Raw genomic sequence first — 18,432 nt, forward strand, 5'->3', positions numbered from 1 at the left:
AGTCTCAAGTAGTTTGGTAGGATATTTGGTCATTTTGTGGGTTAAAGTCCCGGTTGGTCATTAGGTCAGACCTTGGTTGGTCATTTTGTGGGTTAGAGTCCCCATTGTCCATCAGGGTCGATCTGCCTCAGTCATACACTTTGTTGGGTGTTGATTGTTGTTTCAAAGTATTATAAATTATTCTAGAACGGCAGTTCGAGTCTGCTAGGAAGCGCAGTGCTCAGAGGTAACGCTTGCCAATGCCAAGGACGCTTAGGCATTGTCCTCGAAGAGGGATAGTCAGTTGGTCACTGTGGAGCTTGGGGCACTCCAGAATAACTAGGAGTTAGAGTCTCCTTACCGTTTGGAACGGTACTCTGCGCTTTTTTGGTCAGAAGAAGTTGGACTTCGGGCGTGTAACTTTAACTTGTAAAGTTAACCAAGGGTGGTTTGTACTCTCCCTCCTCAATTTTGAACCTTAACAGGTGGTAGACTGGTTCGCCCTGTAAACCCGTCAGTAAAGGCATAGTGAGGGGCAATCCCTCCTCTGTGTCACACTGCCCTTCTCCGGTTTGAAATGCAGCGTTCTGCCTCCGATTCTTTTCAAAAATCGACTGTCTCTTATCTCTTACTTCATCCAGAACCCTCCCAGAGTGAAGCGTCTTCGTTCCTGGGGGACCCGGAAACTTTGGGGCGAGTCCTCCCCTTTCCAGGTTTGACACTTCTCTAGATTTTCGTGCTTTATTTACTGAGGCCGCCAAGTCCTTTTCCAATGCCTCAAGCGTTTGTGCTACGCTACGTGGTGTTGCTACACCTTCTTCCTCCAGTCTTCTCATGACCCGTTCCAGTTTTATCACGACCTCCCGATTGTCAGATGCATTTCCAAAGACATGGCCTTGCCACTGTTCTTTCTCCAGGTTATCAACCTCCGACCTCTGACTGTTTTTTTGGGTCGCCTTCGATGGCTGCTTCCGAAACTGCAGTGAGGGTGAATCCTCCTCTGAAGTCCAGACCTCCTGGGATGCATTTCCCTGGCCGGGCTGTTGCACTGTCACCTGACCCGTACTCGTGGAAGCCACAGGTTGAGCTTCTCCGGTCGCTCCATCTGGGCTGAAAATAGAGGGAGGGATCAAAATCACCTCCCGTGTGGTGATTCCTTGTGATGTCCCAGCAGCTGGGTGGGACTGACTTACCTCTGACGCAGCTGCCGCTGATTGGGCCTGCACCACTCTTGTGTCTGCCTCCTCTGTGCTCTGAGCAGATGTCGATGGTATAGGATTCTCCTGTACATCAACAACTCCACCTCTGACTGTACCTGTTTTTCCTCCCGGCCCCCGCAAGGTGCCGCCCTCTAAAGTCACCACTGGACAGATATAAGGAGGGGGTGGTGCACACAGGAAATCCTTCAAGCTGGGATATAATGTTCCCTCAGCCTCGGCTTCCTTTGTCAAGACTGGTTTGGTGTCGTTCACTTCCTCTTGCATCCAATGAGAAACGCCTTGGGAGACAATCATAAGCTTGCAATACTTACTTTGTTTTTCAATCATGAGCTTCTTTTCAGCCTTTACTTTCCTCCCCTGAAAACGTCCTAAGTGTTCCTCTTCAAGCTCTTTAATCCTCTTCTCACATTTCTCACCTTCCAATCGAAAGATGGAATGCAGAGGGGTTCTGTCCTCCAACGTCTTCTGTTGATTTTCACATAATTCCTTTACTTCTTTTTCCAGATCTTGACAGTGGCGGGCAATCTCCTTTGAAGTCCCTTCAGCAGTAAGCTTAATTGCTTTCTTCAATTGCTGAATTTGCTCCTTCAAGGGCTTATATCTCTTTCCCCCACCAGGGGTCGCCTTTTCCTCTTCAGCCATTTTGTTTTTCGACCTCACTTACCTTACCAAAATGGCCGCTCCTAGGCTCCTCCTTTTGGGGTTGCCTCACTGTACTTCCCCTTTCGGCAGTCAAAATCCCACCAGCTGGTCAAGCTCAACTTCCGCTAAGCTCCAGTTGGAGAGAAACCGCCCACAGACACACATACACACACACACGCACACACTCTCTACTTCTCCTATCACAACAAAAACTGCACAAAAGTCTACTGCAACAGTTTGAAGCACCCAAACCCAGCGAAAATTCACTCTCACATTCACTCCCCTAACAACCACAACGTTTACACACGTGAAAATAATCCAGTCACTCTACTTATGCACGCCGTTTCTCTCCTTATAGCGAGAGACTCAACCAATCTTTAAAACTTTATATACACAACATCAAGAATAACGCACACATCTCTGCCTTTCTCCAGGCCGAGGAGGAAATATAACCCAACCAGAACGTCTCCCAGCAATCACACAAAATACTCAATTTACGCCAATATCCTTAGCAGTCCTCCTATTTCACAGGAGTTTTACACGAGAGATCATTACACATTAGATCCTATCAAACCATACTCACTCTAGGGAACACACACTCACAAGATTACAAGGTTTACTTTATTTAATATACTCAAATCTTTTAACCACACTTCTGAAACATCCCTTCACCTAACCCAAACGAAACTAAGAAGCATAGAAATGGAGAAATAGGGAGACAAAACACAGCCAGCTGCCACACACACACACCGCCTGAGCGCTCGGCTCGGCCCCCACCTTTTCTTTCTCTTCACAGAGGAGCGCGTGCCCGCGACTTCTCTTTTTTTAAACACTGCTCCTCTGCTAGAGAGAAAAGAAAAGAGTTTTGTTTTTTTTTCCTGTTCTCACTTCTGGAAGCACACAGACAGTTTATGCAGTCTATATAAGTAATTTACACTTAGATTCACACACACACACAGGTAATTTATATTCTATATACACACACGGGCCCGTATAGACATAAACACACCGCATGCCAGAACCACTTATCTCGTTTATGTCTCTAGCGGTGTTCCTAAACTTTTGAGTAATTTAAAAGCCTCTAAGCCCAGGGCCGCGCCCTTGCTGATCAATGCACGCTTCGGGAACGCCCTCCCGAAGTTCCTAATTCCTAAGCTCTAATTAATTTATAACTGCTTCCCGTCAGGAGAGACTAGGACCTCCACCTGCGGCGTGAAATATCCCAGATCACGCTTTTGGCTTTACTTAAAGTTCACAAGTCCCCAACGTTGAATGGATAACAGCTGAGTCCGACTCTATCACTCAATCAATGCAGTAGAAGGCAATCCCCCATGGATTACCTAGCCTTTTTAGAGAGTCCCAAGTCACCATGGAAGGCCAACTCCGGGCTTAACATACCCCCGCGTCCGTTGGTATGTGGCGCTTGCCAAAACGCTGAACATACTGCATCTTAGGGGCCGCGCCCCAGTTCTAATTACGTTTACTTGTTTTAAAAGCCTCACTGTAGGCACCCTGCCCTCCAGTTCAATTACCTGAGGCCCAAGACCGCGTCTCTTCTTATCAATAAAATCAAATACCCTACACTACCTGCTGATCTGGCTGGCACCCAGTCAACTTTCCTTTAAACTCTTTAAACCGTATTAACTTAAACACATAACCTCTTAACTCAAACTTCACCCCCAAAATAAACAGCAATAAATTTAGTCAGGCCACTATTCCCTGCCTTTAACACTAATTAGCCCAAGATCACTATGGACCAACACCAGAAGCGTATACTGAGTGAATATTATTTAATAAATTTAGTTTTAACTTCCAATTTAGCGCCTTTTGGTTAAACAACAGGTGGCACTACTCACCTTCTTATTTGCCTGGCATCTGTCACTCAGATAAGCTGCTGGCCTTCGTCTCCTTGTCACCTCCAAGAAGCAAACCTCTCACGCCGCACGCTCCTCTCCTCCCCAACCGGGTTTTCGGCACCAAGAATTGTTAAGATTGGCTCGTTTTGGGTAAGAGAATAAAGCAGGCCGAGTCCAAGTAGGTGGCAAAAACAGTGATCTTTTATTACACACTTTGTGCACTAAGTGTGGGAAGAAACTTGCAACAACAATCTCCGCCGGGCGGCGGCTCTCCCATATCTTTTATATTCTCCATGATGACATCACACAGACCTTACTGGAAATGATATCAGTTCACCACAATTCCAAAAGTCTTCCTTATATAGACATCGGATGATAACTTCTAGAGAAAAACAAGTGTGTTATGTGTATTATTGGTGTGTATCTTGTGAGGCTGTATGTCCTTATGGAGAGGATGTCCTGAGATGACCTCCTTTTCTTAATATGTGTGTATGTGAACGTGCATGGGTTAAATGACTCTCTGTGCGTGTTATTAAAGGCCTGAGTACGTGCAGAACTGAATGTAGATGGCCAAGGTCCAACAGGACCCACCTATGATATGGTGCAACAGCTTAAGCAGATAAAAACAATAATACAGAACAACCATAGACTGATTAAAGTAATGGGAATATGTGTACATTCATATTTTACTCAGATTAACATAGATCTAATTAAAAGGTTATTCTGTCAACAAATTCAACAATGATAAATGATTAATCAATGATAGCTATGATTATATAATGTCACCATAAGAATACAAATTAAAATATCTTTTCTCCACAGAGGTGTTGCGGGAGTATGGGGTGTCTGGCCCATTGCTACGGGCCATTCGATCCCTATACAACCGTTGCAAGAGCTTGGTTCGCATTGCCGGCAATAAGTCGGACTCATTCCCGGTGGGTGATGGGCTCCGCCAGGGCTGCCCTTTGTCTCCGGTTCTGTTCATAATTTTTATGGACAGGATTTCTAGGCGCAGCCAAGTGGCGGAGGGCTTTCGCTTTGGTGGCCTCAGAATCTCATCTCTGATTTTTACAGATGATGTGGTTCTGTTGGCTTCATCGGGTGAGGGCCTCCAGCTTGCACTGGAACGGTTCGCAGCCGAGTGTGAAGCAGCGGGAATGAGGATCAGCACCTCCAAATCTGAGGCCATGGTTCTCAGCCGGAAAAGGGTGGAGTGCCCACTCCGGGTCGGGGATGAGTTCCTGCCCCAAGTGGAGGAGTTCAAGTATCTCGGGGTCTTGTTCGCGAGTGATGGGAGAAGGGAGCCGGAGATCGACAGACGGATTGGGGCTGCGGCTGCAGTAATGCAGACGCTGCACCGGTCCGTCGTGGTGAAGAGGGAGCTGAGTGTAAAAACGAAGCTCTCAATTTACCGGTCGATCTACGTCCCTACCCTCACCTATGGCCACGAGCTGTGGGTAGTGACCGAAAGAACGAGATCGCGGATACAAGCGGCAGAAATGAGCTTCCTCCGAAGGGTGGCTGGCCTCTCCCTTAGAGATAGGGTGAGAAGTTCGGCCATCCGGGAGGGGCTCAGAGTAGAGCAGCTGCTGCTCCACATCGAAAGGAGCCAGCTGAGGTGGTTCGGGCATCTGACAAGGATGCCCCCTGGGCGCCTCCTGGGTGAGGTGTTCCAGGCATGTCCCACCGGGAGGAGGCCCCGGGGCAGACCCAGGACACGCTGGAGAGATTATATCTCTCGGCTGGCCTGGGAACGCCTTGGTATTCCCCCGGATAAGCTGGAGGAGGTGGCTGGGGAGAGGGAGGTCTGGGCCTCTTTGCTTAGGCTGCTGCCCCCGCGACCCGGCCCCGGATAAAGCGGATGAAGATGGATGGATGGATGGATGGAATTTCTTTAACCATAGAGAATGACTAAATCCTTCAGGAGAATGTCACATCAATGCACTGAACTCACTATGTTATCCCTCTAACAGAGCCTCCACATGTTCTCACTGTAATTTCCCCCTCATGAATGAATTTATGCTTGCACAAATCTGAATGTTTGGGGGGAAATCAAAGACATTTTACTCGCAGTATTCAAGCTGACTTACCTTTGTTTGAATGATGGCGAATTTACAATGTAAGAGGATTTTTATTAAATACAATATAATCAAGTATGCCTTACATTGATAATCAAATGTGCCTTATATTCAAGTGTTCATATATTTTCACATAACCAAGCCTATTGTTGAAGAATCACCTAACCAAGTCTATTGTTAAAGGAAAACATGATGCATTCCTTACCTCAGTGTCTGAGATGTTTGACAAGCATGATATAATGATGCATTCTTTACTTCAGTGTCTGTGATGTCAGATAAAGCATGATATACTTCTGTATTCTTACCCCAGTGTGTGAAAGATCAGATAAGCTGATCTAATGCCTAACCCCTCTTCGACTTCTCACAGAAAAGGAAGTACTATGTAACCTGCTTTGCCCTATAAATAAAGCCACCAAGCCTGCATTCGGTGTGTCTGTCTTCTCAGAGGCATTCACCCGTCTGCATGTATTGTAAAACTCTGAGTCGGTCTGCAGTGTCTCATTTCTCTTATTTGTGATAGAACAAATGTCTTCCCCTGACATTTAATTGGTCCTTCGTAGCCGGATAACTGACTGTTATTTTTAACGTCTAGTTGTCCACAGACGGTCTTCATCAGATCCTGACGTCGTGATTGCCTGCGCTGGAAAAAATCTGTGCACAGTAAAGAAGAAAATCCGGGAGCGTGGAATTCGACCTCCGGTCAGCGTCTTATACAGGCCCTCACGGCGCCAGGACCAGATGTGCCGGATTCAAAACGCAGTGCCACAGTAAGGTGAATATGAAACACTGCATTCCACCAAGCGCTAAAATACGTTGATATTGAGATTTTCCTCTAAAATAGTGTGTAAACCTGGTTAGCGCCGACAGATCTCAGTCCAGAAGGGACTTAGAGACAACAGGCAAGAGCGAAATTCTAGAAATCGCTATTAAAAGTTCCGGTTGCTCTGGGAAGCAGCTGAACGGAACGGGTTCCGGTCGCTCTGGGAGTGGCTGCAACGGAACAGGTAGAAGATTGCACAATAAAAATACGGAAGATCTCAATAAAAATTATAAAACGCGCCCTTATTGTGTTAAAAAGAGGAGTGAGTTGTTATTTACGACCCAATACGCGGTCGAACCGCTCCTCAAATTGTTTTCCTGTGTACACTCACGTACTGGTTGGAGTGGAGATAAGGTTGTGCGTCATCACGTAAAATCAATAACCGCTCTCTCAGATAGTGGGAGAGTAGAAGGCTGTTATTGATCACCGTCCCACTCCATGCCAGCGACAGTGTCACAGTTCTGACGTAATTAGTTCAAAATGGGTAACTCTAAAACTAAAGTAAAATTAACAGCAGATGAAGAGTGGTTAGAAAAAAAACTGTTCAAATGCAGGAATAATCAGTGCAAAAAGGTGGAGAAATCCACATAAAATGTATTGTCCAGCTTGGCAAGGCAAATGCACCCCTGATTCAATAACTGCTTTAAAAACCGCTTTGCAAAAAGAGCTATATGAGGAAAAAAGTCAGAAGAAAAAAGCAAAACGTCTAGCAGAATGGCATCTTTTCAAAGTGATGATGACAGACGTAGAAGACGTAATGAATGACTAGTACGAGAGGAAGGAAGTGAAACAGATGAAGCGGAAGTTTACAATATAGAACAACTGCTGCTAAGGTCAGAAGCCAAACCAGCAGTTGTAATATATGTGAACGGTGTGCTGTTAAAAAATGTTTTGAGACACAGGAGCTTGTAAAACTGTTTTAACTGTAGAAGTCCCAAATGTAACATTCTCAAAAAACACTATAATTGTGAAATCAGCCTCAGGACATGTGACAAAACAGCATCTAACCGATCCCCTTTTTATGTCACATAGAGATAGTGGCCGTGGCTGCAAAAATCAGTGCATTTATGACCCATCATGCCCAGATTGTATGAAATAAATAAAAGGAAATCATTCACATGAAAACCTTTTCTATAAAAAAGAGAGATGCATAAGGTAGATTAAGGCTGTGTCATTGTTCAGCCAAGGAAAGTGTGTGAAAAGATAAATGTTTCCATCCTGGAAGTGGGTGAGACTGCAGCTCATTCACAGTCCTTGATGGATACAAAATAAAATATAATATTAATATTGACAAGAAGTATCCTAGCCAGTATGATGTGAGATGGACAATTGTTATGAAGTAGTCTGCATCAAGCTTAAGGTTTGCTCAAACTCAGTATAATGACATATGAGATGAAGAAAATAAAAGCAATATCTAAACCAATTAGGTGCATAGAGGCACTTAACCTGTTTGAAAACCTGTCATCTATCCTAGATAAATATTACTGAGATGTGGAGCACATCTATAATAACAACTAATAAGCCAAACCCTGTAGATAATAACTAAACCTACAGGATTATGAAGCTGAATTAAATGTGTGGACACCGCTAAGTTGATGAGCATGTTACACATTTTCTTTTATTTTTTATTTATTGTTTTTTTTAGAGCAGAGGCTGCATGCTATTAAAAGCCAACACATGCAGCTGTCTGTGAGCTTAGTTTCCCCTCACACTTCTGCTTTGTTTCTGGCAACATTTTTCTTTGTCTTTTTGTATCCTGACTCATGTATGTTTTTGTTTTTTTGATTATTTTGTTGGTTTGGAAACAAATTTGTGCCAATACTTGTGGATTACGGTGACACATAGTGATTAGGCATATGATTTACAAATGCCCAGTTTTAGAACTGTGAGCTATGAGCAATGCAAAGTTTAGGAAAAAAAATATATATACACAAAACAAAAAACTTCAAAGTTTGAAATATGTAAGATGTGTGAATTCTTTGAAAAACTAGAAGGTATCTAAAAATGCCTCAAGTGAAAATGAAATTCTCCAATGACACTCTGATAGTTAGGTCAGCATCAGGGCCAGAAGGCCTGTGAAACCACAATATCCTTTGAGTGCAGAAGCAAAGGAAGGAATTAGGCCAGTAATAGCAGACATGCAGAAAGCAGGTATTCTCGTGAAAACTAATAAAGCCACGTGTAATACACCGATTTTTCCAGTAAAAAAAGCTAATACAGGAAAATATCGCCTAGTTCATGACCTAAGAGCAATAAATAAGGTAACAGAGCAAATACCTCCAGTGGTTACTAACCCACATACCATTTTAAATCAAGTAACACCAAAAGAACAATGATTCTCGGTGATTGACCTCTCAAATGCATTTTTCTCTGTTCCTCTACACCAAGATTCACAGAATCTATTTGGATTTACTTTTGATAAAGAAAAATACAGCATACCACAGTCTACCTTCACAGGCGTTTTTGTAGATGGCTCTGAATCTAAAAAATAAAGCTATTAGAAGTGATAACGTTGCCAAAGGAACTAGCACTATGCAAATGTGCAGCTCATCAAAAGGATGACACAGACATCACTAAAGGAAATAACTTTGCTGAGAAAGCAGCCAAAGCAGCTGCAGAAAAACACATTGATGTTTTAACAACAGAAACCATAGATTTAATATCACTAGAAATACTAGCAGATGCACAGAAGACAGCAAAAATCTTGGTTGAAAGATGGAGCAGAATTAAAAGACAATCTCATGATGTGCAATGGCAAACCAATTCTTCCAAAATCTTTGCATAAAACTGCCGCCTTAGTGACCCATGGGAAAACTCATGTGTCAAAAGGAGGGATGTGTAATATACTTAATAAACAATTCTACACAAAAAATTTTGAAAGTTCAGCAAAAGAGTTTATCAGGACATGCATGGTTTGCCAAAAACACAATGCACAGGGAAATTTACGACCCAAGCGAGGTCGTTTCCCAAAACCACCACACCCATTTCACACTATCCACATGGATTTTATAGAGCTAAATGAATCTCAATCCTCCAGGTATGCACTTGTGATAATAGATGTATTTTCCAAGTGGCCAGAAATATACCCAGTGAAAAAAGCAGATGCAATTTCAGTTGCAAAATGTTTGTGCAACCATTTCATACCGACATATGGCATTCCGACCCTAATACGGTCTGACAATGGCACACATTTTGTAAATGAAGTAATAAGTAAAGTCTCTGAAGCTCTAGGCTTTAGCATAAAACACCACTGTGCCTATCATCCACAAAGCGCAGGATTAGTCGAAAGAACTAACGGCACAATTAAACAGAGATCAAGAAAATGTATGGAAGAAACTAGAAGGCCGTGGCCTAAATGTTTGAGCTTAGTTAAGCTATGGATGAGAATAACTCAAGGAGCAAGTGGTCTGACACCATTTGAGGTTGTACATGGCAGAGCGTTTCCTCTGCCAATAACTAGTGAACCAATTAATAAATCGATCGCAGAAACAACAATGGCAGAATGGATGACAAAACTGTTTGAGAATAAAGAAGCGATATTGAACAACCAACTGCCGAGTGATCTGTCTCCAGTCTCTTGCAGGTTGAACCCCGGTGATTGGATTCTGATTAAAGTCCTCCAGCGAAAAAATTGGAGTTCTCCACGGTGGGAGGGCCCCCATCAGGTGCTGCTTACTACACCAACAGCTTGCAAAATCGCTGAAAGACCCTCGTGGATCCATCAAAGTCACGTGAAGAAGGTGTTCGCATCACAATAAGACGCCAACCCACCGAGTCGCTGGTACTCTGGGAGTGGAGGTGAGGTGCGAGTGGGTATAACCTGCCCTCATCCTTCTCGCCTCAGTCTACGTATCAGTGATCTTCGGTGAGTTAGGTCATCCTGAAGAACGAACACCCCCATAACACCTGAGCCCATCCCACCAAAGAGAGGAACCAATAACAACACCGGGGACGCCTGAACAACAACAAGATGTTACCACCCGACTGGTCAGGATGTTGTGCACCTATTTTCATTTCAGATCACACCTTTAAGATAACAGTGCACAACAACACCAGAGTTAAGCGCAATGTCATGGAACTGAAGCCCCTTGACCCGTTTTTCGGATCTGATGTGCCAGACGACTTCAAACTCTGGACCACCAGCCAGAAGGTAATGCACGCCCTGTTTCCCTGGGTAGGAGTAGGAAAACACGCACTACAAACAGAGACTTTAGACTATCGTTTTGGACTATTCTTGAATGCCTCCACCCGCATTAACAAAGCACAGAATGAAGAAATTGATGCAATCCGCATCGCTGTCATGCAACACCGAGTGGCCTTAGACATTATTCTTGCAGAGAAAGGAGGTCTCTGCATATTGTTTAACACGACATGTTGCACTTACATACCTGACAACATACACTCACTGAACATGACAAATGCTTTGAATGCTCTGAAACAATTGAGAGACGCTCAGCAACAGGACTACGTAGCCGACAAGCAAGGCTGGTGGGACTGGCTGCTGAGTGGCTCCTGGAAATCCTTACTGATTAAAGGCCTGTTGGCCCTTTTCAATGTGATGTTACTGTTTTGCATTTTTGCTGCTTGTATTATCCCATGTCTGAGAAGCATAATGGCAAACATGTTTAGACGTACTTTAGGAAATTATGTCTTGATCCAGAGAAATATGGAAGATCCCCATCGCCAGTATGATATGCTGAATATGGAGGAAAGAGTGGAAAATCCCTATTATAGTCTTAACAGAGCTGTTGTTTAAATACTTCACTGAATGACATGCAAGTTGAAAATGTGATTTAACAAGTGACTATGCATTGATTTAAACATGTGAAATATATTAACATCAGGAGGGAAATGTAAGAGGATTTTTATTAAATACAATATAATCAAGTATGCCTTACATTGATAATCAAATGTGCCTTATATTCAAGTGTTCATATATTTTCACATAACCAAGCCTATTGTTGAAGAATCACCTAACCAAGTCTATTGTTAAAGGAAAACATGATGCATTCCTTACCTCAGTGTCTGAGATGTTTGACAAGCATGATATAATGATGCATTCTTTACTTCAGTGTCTGTGATGTCAGATAAAGCATGATATACTTCTGTATTCTTACCCCAGTGTGTGAAAGATCAGATAAGCTGATCTAATGCCTAACCCCTCTTCGACTTCTCACAGAAAAGGAAGTACTATGTAACCTGCTTTGCCCTATAAATAAAGCCACCAAGCCTGCATTCGGTGTGTCTGTCTTCTCAGAGGCATTCACCCGTCTGCATGTATTGTAAAACTCTGAGTCGGTCTGCAGTGTCTCATTTCTCTTATTTGTGATAGAACAAATGTCTTCCCCTGACATACAACGTGAAGGCTTAAAAATAGCCAAATCTTATACCCAATCCTTGGTGAATTGGATGTCCATCTCCAGAGATTTACAATTGCGAAATTGGTTCGCCATGTATGCGCTGACTCCACAGACAATGTAGGAAAATATATCAGGCTATGTCAATAGCGGTTGGTCTTCAGGGTTTCTACTCCACTGCCGTTATTTCATACAGGTCCACATTTCCAATGCAGGCTATTTTTTGCAAGTACTGTCTCTTTGCATCAGGACACAATCTGTCTCTATAATGTCCGTTTTCTTTTGAGCTGCTTTTAAGTATGGTTCGTAGCAATCCTCCTTCCAACACAGTGTGTTTGTTTTGATTCATGGCCTGCTAAAATGGTACCGCGCTCCCACAATGCAATGCGGCATGACGTCATCTCCAGACCCTATAGATGACAGCCAGAAGGAGCGTGTTTGGAGGCGTGGTCCTGCTCCTGAATTTCCGATACATAATCTCCAATTCACTAGCTGGGCCCATGTCCTCATTTTAAGTTTGACAGCGTTTTAGTAGGTAAAAGTGAATGCTTTAACATGAATTGAGCTGTGGTTTGGGGAAGGCCTCAAAGGGGACTGGCAACCTGGCAGATCCTCAAAGAAGGCATCCCCTGAAAATGGTAATAACTGTCGACGACCTCAGCCAGAATAATTCGATTTTCAATTCAACTTATTTATATGGCACCGAACCACGGTGACAGATGCCTCGAGACCATACGATGATGTCTAGAGGAAAAACCCAACAATCTTATGACCCCCTATGAGCAAGCACTTTGGTGACAGTGGGAAGGAAAAACTCCCTTTTAACAGGAAGAAACCTCCGACAGAACCAGGCTCAGGGAGGGACAGCCATCTGCTGTGATTGGTTGGGGTGAGAGAAGGAGAACAGGACAGAGACAAGCGTAGGGAGAGTGAATGCCGAGTGACCTCGCCACCCAGAAAAGAGGAAAATGACTGGTGGCAGGCTAGCGAAGCTGAACAGCTCTCGATAAGGTAGTCGAGGATTCCATGGAGTGGAGTGGATCAGCTCGGACAATTAGGAAGGAATGGCAGGAGAAGAGGTCAAAGGAAATTGAGAACAATGGAAATCTTAATAGGTGAATGAGGGGAACTCTAGATCATGTAGCGACATGGCTCAACTTCTAACTGAAGCGCTGACAGAGAAGTATGATGGATTTTGAGATTTGAGGTGAGGTTCGTAAGGCTTGCGTGAGCTTGTCTTTGAGTAGAAGATGAAGAGCAGGTGCTTAGCTGGTTAATTACTTCAGATAAGGTAGTGATAACTACTGTGCTAATTTCTGAAATGAACAGAAGTGAAAGCAGCAGCTTGGGAAGGGTTGATAAATGGAAAAAGTGATTAGAGGAAAGTCGTCTTCTATAATAATAACCCCCAAAATCGTCAGAGAGCAGAGGGCATGTCCACAGAACTTTGTGGGAGATGATAAGCTGTTTAGATGTAGTCGGAACCGTGAGTCGGCTTTGAGAGTGGTCTCGAATGATTGTGTCGATGGTGGATGCTAGATATTGCTCACAAAAGCACGGGAGAAGTGAACGGATGCCATGAAGAATTATGCACACGACGCAGTTTGAATGTCTTAAAAGGAGCGATAGAGGACAGAACCTGGCATTCCAGTGCCACAAAGGTTCGTCAGTGCTTTGCGAAGGCAGGAAAGATGGCAGAGAAACCGGTGTCTCGGTGCCGGAACAGATCGCTGCTACATCTTGTGGAAGACTGGACGAAATGGAGAAACTGGCATCCTGGTGAAAGTAATGTTTTTGGTTTTTTTGCGAGTGATTGATGGCGGAAGCTGCCAATCCAGTAACGGAAGGGTAACCTGCTTAGGGAACGGTGTCACAAACAAGGATGCAGTGGACTCAAGAGCAGACTCAATTGCTCGAACTATGTACAATTTATTGAAAGGAAAAGGAACTTAAACAAGACTGGGTCTAACAGAAATCATTCGCAGGAACTGAGGGAGGCCCGAGGGCGGAGAAACGGACGTAGAACACAGGGAGAACACGGGCGGGAACTTCTGCAAACACAGGAGAAGGGTTTTACTGAATGGGAAACAATTAAAGGGCAGAGGTGAGTGGTACTAGTGGAGAGTCTTGGGCTTACTTGAAAACACCGGCTATTAGGCGGGGAAGGGGTTGCCGTGGGAGCGTTCCAGGGATGGTTGAGAGTGTGGGGAGGCTGGTCCAGGTTCCAAGGTGTCCAGGGAGGTTGAAGTACGGGCTGGAGGGCAGGCTGAGGAGAAGATGAGTGTGTGGTCCTCGGGTTCTGGGCAGACGGGAGAACGGGACGGAAACAGAACCAGCACTGCTGGTGTGTACGACGGGTGATGAATCTGGAGAATGCAGGAGACGGAGGACACATTAACCCACGATCCAGGCACACAGAGTCTGAGCACAGAGGAGGCCAAGTTTACCACGGGTGGTAGCAGGACGAACTGGCGAGGAGTAGCAGGCAGTGCTGGCTTAAAAACCCTCTAGATGGAGCCCCGGAAATTGGAAGCAGGTGATGAGCTGGCCAACTCCACCCCAGGGGACGGACAACAGGAACCTGGACCAGACACTCCCACAGCATATGACAGCACCCCCACCTCAAGGGTCGCCTCCCGGCGACCGCCCGGACTGGGCCCTGCGAAGGGAGGAGCGAAAGTCAGAGATCAGGGACGGGTCCAGGATGAGCGACCGGGGAACCCAAGAATGCTCCTCGGGGCCATAACCCTCCCAGTCCACCAGGTACTGGGCACCACGACTGCGGCGGCGCACGTCAACGATCCGCCGGACCGAATAGGCCGGGTGACCGTCCACGAGCCGGGCGGGGGGCGGGGGAACGGACGGCGGGCACAGAGGACTGGTACGGACCGGCTTGACCCGAGAGACGTGAAACGTAAGGGTGGACGCGCCAGGAAGCCAGGAGCCTGAGTCGGACTGCCAAGGGACTGACGACAGCAGCAATCTCGTAGGGGCCAATGTAACGGGGAGCCAACTTCCGAGAAAGCGACCGTAAGGGAATGTCCTTAGCACAGAGCCAAACCCGTTGTCCAGGGTGATAAGTTGGGGCAACAGAGCGGCGGCAATCCGCATAGTCCCGTCGAACCCTCTGCCACACCCGCCGGCAGCGTCGAAGGTGGTGCTGGACAGAAGGAACGGCCAGTTCCGTCTCATTCTCCGGGAACAACGGTGGCTGATAACCTAGTGAGGCTTCAAAGGGTGACAAGCCTGTCGCCGAGGACGTGAGAGAATTATGGGCGTATTCCACCCAAGGCAACTGAGATGACCAGGTAGCCGGGTTCTGTGACGTTACACAGCGAAGAGCGGATTCCAATTCCTGGTTCAGACGTTCAGTCTGACCATTGGATTGTGGATGAAAACTGGAACTCAAGTTAGCCTTGGCACCCAGGGCCGAACAAAAGGCTCTCCACACTTGGGAGACAAACTGGGGCCCCCTGTCGGAAACAATTTCCAAGGGTATGCCATGAAGTCGGAACACATGGTCTGTAAGGATTTGGGTGGTCTCGGTAGCCGTTGGTAGCTTTTCTAGGGCTATGAAATGGGCCGCTTTGGAGAACCGGTCGACTATGGACAGGATCACCGTCTTCCCTGAGGAAGCTGGGAGGCCGGTAACAAAATCCAATGCAATATGAGACCAAGGCCTATGTGGGGTACTCAGTGGTTGGAGTAAGCCAGACGGGTGCCGATTGGAGGTCTTATTACGGGCACAAATGGAACAGGCTGCCACATAAGCCTTTACATCCTTGTCCATGGAATGCCACCAGAAATACCTCTTCAATAGCGCTGTGGTTCTACTCACTCCTGGGTGGCAAGTAAACCTTGCTGTGTGGATCCAGTGGATCACACCCGACCGGGCGGCAGAGGGCACGAAACGCCGACCGGGTGGGCCAGTTCCCGGATCGGTTTCACTTCGTAGACCCTGGCGTATGGCCTCCTCCACATCCCAGGTGAGGGAGCCAATTCTGCAGGTGGAAGGGAGAATGAGCTCAGGGCCCTGGGCTCTGAGTCCGAGGAGTACTGGCGGGACAGAGCATCAGGTTTGAGATTCCTGGAACCTGGGCGATAGGAAATGTCAAAGTTAAATTGGGTAAAGAAGCGAGACCACTGAGCCTGGCGGGAGTTCAGTCTTTTTGCTGATTTGAGATAAGTTAGATTCTTGTGATCTGTCCAAATAATAAACGGGTGTTCCGTTCCCTCCAGCCAGTGGCGCCACTCCTCCAAAGCTAATTTAATGGCTAGGAGCTCCCTATCCCCTACGTCATAATTTTGTTCGGCAGGAGAAAGGCGTCGAGAAAAATAGGCGCAGGGTTGGAGCTTGCCATGTGGACCAGACCGTTGTGACAGCACAGCCCCCACCCCCACACTTGAAGCGTCAACCTCCACTACGAACTGCTTACTCGTGTCACGATGGATCAGAATGGGAGCTGATGTAAAGAGCTGTTTGAGCGTGGTGAAGGCTGAGTGAGCCTCGGGGGACCAAACGAAGGGGACCTTTGAGGAAGTGAGGCGAGAGAGGGGTGCAGCCACCCGGCTGTAGTTCCTGACAAAGCGCCTGTAAAAATTTGCGAAACCAAGGAACTGTTGTAGCTGTCTGCGTGAATCAGGGACGGGCCACTCCACCACTGCCTTGATCTTTACAGGGTCCATCTTCACCTGCCCTCCCTCCAGTAGGTAGCCCAGAAATGAGACAGACGAAGCGTGGAAGTCCCACTTCTCGGCCTTTACATAGAGACGGTTCTCCAATAGTCACTGCAGCACGCTCTGGACATGCACCTGATGTTCTTCAAGAGATCGTGAAAAAATCAAAATGTCATCCAGGTAAACAAACAGGAAAACATTCAGGAAATCCCTGAGCACGTCATTCACAAGCGGTTGGAAGACTGCAGGGGCATTGGTGAGGCCAAATGGCATCACCAGGTATTCAAAATGCCCCAGAGGAGTGTTGAAAGCAGTCTTCCATTCGTCGCCCTCCCTTATGCGGACGAGGTGGTATGCATTTCTCAAGTCCAGCTTGGAGAAGATAGTAGCACCGTGGAGGGGTTCGAAAGCTGAATTGATCAAAGGCAGGGGGTACTTGTTCTTAATCGTGATCGCATTAAGTCCTCTGTAATCGATGCACAGCCGGAGCGACTTATCCTTCTTAGAAACAAAAAAGAAACCGGCGGCCACTGGCGAGGAGGAAGGACGAATGAGACCGGCTGCTAACGAGTCCTGGATGTACTTCTCCATAGACCCCCTCTCGGGACGGGACAGGTTATAAAGGCGGCTGGAGGGCATAGGAGCACCAGGAAGGAGATCAATGGCGCAATCATAAGGTCGATGAGAGGGCAGCGACTGAGCTCTGTCTTTACTAAACACCTCTTGTAGATCATGATATTCAGGAGGGACAGCGGTAAGGTCAGGGGGGGAAACAACCGATGGAGGAGAAACAGAAGCCTCCGAGGGCAAGGCTGATTTAAGGCAGTTGGCGAGACAAAACAGACTCCAACTTGCTACTCTTTTCCCTGTCCAGTCAATGTGTGGATTGTGCTTCTGCGACCACGGAAAACCGAGGATTACTGGCGCGTCAAGGGAAGAAGTGGTAAAGAGTGTTATATTTTCCTGATGATTGCCTGACGTGACTAATTTGACAGGCGCGGTCTGGTGAGTGATCATAGCGAATACCTCATTATTTAAAGCAGAGGCTGGGATCGGAGGCTCGAGCTGAGTGAGGGGCAAGTTCAAAGATTTAGCAACCGCAGTGTCTATTAAATTTTGCTCTGACCCAGAGTCAACGAGAGTGTGAAAAGAATGAGCCTTAGTACCAGTTATTAAAGAAACTGACAGCAAAAAACGGGGTTTATCTCCTTTGAAAACACTGCCCACCCGTAACCCCGGACTTACCGGCGGGCCACGCCTTTTGGCCGGACTGGGCAGTCAGCGATGCGATGGCCGCTTCCTCCGCAGTAGAAGCACTCTCCGGCTCGGAAACGCCGTTCCCGCTCCTCAGGAGTGAGCCGAGAGCGGCCAATTTGCATAGGCTCTGGGGAAGGAGAGCAGGGACGGGCGGATGTTGTTACCAGAAGTGGCGGGGGTAACGCGGAAGCGGTCGCGGGCCAAAACAGAGACGGAGAGGGTTTTGAATGCCTCTCAGCGTCTCTTTCCCTCAGTCGATTATCAATCCTGAGAGCGAAAGAGGCGAGCGCTTCGAACGTGGCCGGCTCGTCGTGTACAGCTAGCTGATCTTTCATCTGTTCGGTAAGGGACGCTAGGAAAATACCCCGCAGCGTGGCGTCTGGCCAACCCGCTTCTACAGCAGCGGTGCGGAACTCGATCGAATATTCCGCAACGCTGCGTTTTCCCTGACGGAGTCCCAACAGCCTCTTAGCTGCAGTACCCTCAGAAATCGGGTGAGCGAATGTAACCTTGAATTCCTTGAGAAATTCCTCATAGGAGCATGAG

General features: G+C 46.5%; 1 long non-coding RNA gene across 1 annotated transcript in view; it reads left to right on the forward strand.

Moving 5' to 3' along the window:
* Window positions 1–11,897, forward strand: part of LOC146556077 (uncharacterized) — a 33,755-nt gene extending 21,858 nt beyond the window's left edge. The window contains exons 2-3 of the long non-coding RNA XR_014889077.1: window positions 6,368–6,547; window positions 10,169–11,897. This is a non-coding gene — a long non-coding RNA (uncharacterized LOC146556077). The remainder of the gene's footprint in view (window positions 1–6,367; window positions 6,548–10,168) is intronic.
* Window positions 11,898–18,432: the final 6,535 nt, after the last annotated feature.

Source organism: Mchenga conophoros, linkage group LG16, assembly GCF_057382185.1.
Source record: "Mchenga conophoros isolate Kocher_MC1m ecotype Shallow Benthic linkage group LG16, M_conophoros_male_GT1.1, whole genome shotgun sequence".
Classification (NCBI taxonomy): Eukaryota; Metazoa; Chordata; class Actinopteri; order Cichliformes; family Cichlidae; genus Mchenga; species Mchenga conophoros.